This window comes from Furipterus horrens, unplaced genomic scaffold (assembly GCF_987537825.1).
Source record: "Furipterus horrens unplaced genomic scaffold, mFurHor1.1.pri manual_scaffold_6, whole genome shotgun sequence".
In the NCBI taxonomy this organism is placed as follows: Eukaryota; Metazoa; Chordata; class Mammalia; order Chiroptera; family Furipteridae; genus Furipterus; species Furipterus horrens.
Genome location: NW_028327176.1, coordinates 73404643 through 73406902, shown reverse-complemented (window position 1 = coordinate 73406902; position 2260 = coordinate 73404643).

The window sequence follows — 2260 nt, the reverse complement described above, 5'->3', positions numbered from 1 at the left end:
TCCCCAGAGGCCTCCTCGATAAAGCTGCACACACAGCCTCAGGCTCAGAGTCTGTCCCAAGGAACTTAATTTAAGAGAGCCAGTCATGCCTGACCCCTTCATCAGGAAAGCAAATGTTTCCTAGACCCCTTACCCGCCCAACCTCCTAGCAGAGGTCTGCTTCCTTCTCAGTGACCAGAATTGAACCCTCACCAACAGCAGGAGCAAGGGAGCAACAAAGAAACCAGAAATGGTTGTCAGGGGCCCTTCCTGTCACACACCTTAATTTATCAACCTGGAGTTAGTGCAAAAGTGGGAAGAAAGCATGGCTCCGGGCTGGCTGATCTTCCTGGGATAGCATTCTGCATGTTTTGATAAACTGGGTCATATTTTCTGTTTCCCATGCTTTGAAAACTTTTCCTCAGTTTAAAGGACAAAGCAAGGAAGAAAACACAGAGAAATACTCAGGGTGACATTTAAGGCCTTGACCTAAGACCTGAGCACGCAGCGTCTGGATGTGAAATTGGGGATGGTTTCCTCAGTGAGGTGAGGATGTGGAGCAGCGCCTGGTGGGGAGGACTGGAGAGCGGGGCAGAGCTGTGCAGGAGCAGATGGGCAGGGCTGGGAGGAGACAGATGGGCAGGGCCTGCCCTGCTGACCAGATGCCCTGAGAGATGCAGCCACAGGCTCTGGAGCAGGGGTGGGAGGTTGGTGGACTCAGGTCAGTGGGACACTGTAAGGTCGGTAGAAACCATCATGCTTCCTGGATGTGCCTGGTAGGTATGTTACAATAAAGAGGCATCTACATGGGGCTTGAGTCACCCCAGGTGCTTTATCACTAAGTCCAACGTTCTCCTGTGATAAAATACACATGTAGGGCAGAGATAGGATGACAATCCTGGCTTAAACAAACTACAGGGAGATAAGCCCCAATGCAATGAGGACGAGGTCTATTAGGTCAGTAAGATTTCCTGGGAGCTAAACTTTTGCCTAGGATGGTCCAGCATAACCAAGGATATGCCACACCCTTCCCCAGCTGGGAACTGCTGACAGATGACCTGTTGATGCGTACTGTCCAGTCTTAGACAGAGGCCATGACACAAGCCTCGGGGATGGTGACAGAGGGACAGGTGTGTGGGAGCAGGGCACCTGGTCCTCCTCTGGTATCCCAGGAAGGATCAGCTCCAACCAAGGGCAAATCTAGCTCTGCAGTTTTGGGGGAAATCAGTAGACTGGTGCTGCTTTCTCACCACCCATCATGTTGACCAAGAGCCTGCTTGTCGTTCTCCAAAGCCAGCATCCAGCTTTCGCTGAGACAGGCTCCACTTCAAATTAATAACATGAAGGCCAGTGACAGATTCAGGGATATAGTCTGGGGGTAGGGAGAACCTCTACCCTGTCATTTAGGGCTTTTCCAGTCCTGCTCTGGCCAACCCCAGAGATATTTGTTTTTCAAATGTTAATGTTTTATGATTATTTCACCTCTTTGAAAGATTGTAACCCAGTTATTGTCTGTCTAGGTCAAAGCCACAAATCCAACCTGCCTCCAGCTTGCTTAGAATGGCTCAGGGGTATGACTGGCGGGTTCCTCTGACCACTGGCCTGGTGCTCATTACACAGTGTGGGATGTCTTGGTCTGAGGTCCCTGAGCCCAGGACTTGGGTACAGGATGCTGGGAGATCTCTGGGAAAGTGGGGCACAGATGGAAAGGGGTGTTCATATGCCTTGGCCCGTAGGGTGCAATATTGCTGGGGCATTTTGGGGTCTTCCCCATAGAATATGGGAGCCTGGGAGGGCATAGAGGAGACCACCCCTAATGTAGGAAGGTGGAGGTGAGCTGGGAACTACGTCAGGTGAAGGGATGGGGAGGGCTCAGGGCTGGGTCCACAGTCTCTGCAGAGAGAGTGGGGAGCCTGCAGGGCGGTGGGAGATGACCGCACCCCAAGAAGAAGAACAGGAACTTGAGGCAGAGGGCTGGCAAGGGGCCTGCTCCCCACCCACGGAAGCTCCTTCACCCTCCAGGCCCAGCCAGTGCACCCACAACTTTGCCTCAGCTGTGTGAGTTTTTTTCTGGGATTTGTACCCAAACTATCCTTACTAAGGTGGAAATGTTGCTATAAGCCCAAACCCTGTAGACAAATGTAGCCTCCCCACATGGCTGACCCGTGAGTGGGCTGAGCCTTAGAGACCTCTACAGAGGCTTGTGCAGAAACTGCTGTCAGGACCCGAAACAGTGGCCAGTTCCAGCTTTTAACATCTCCAAAGCGACCCACTGAGAATG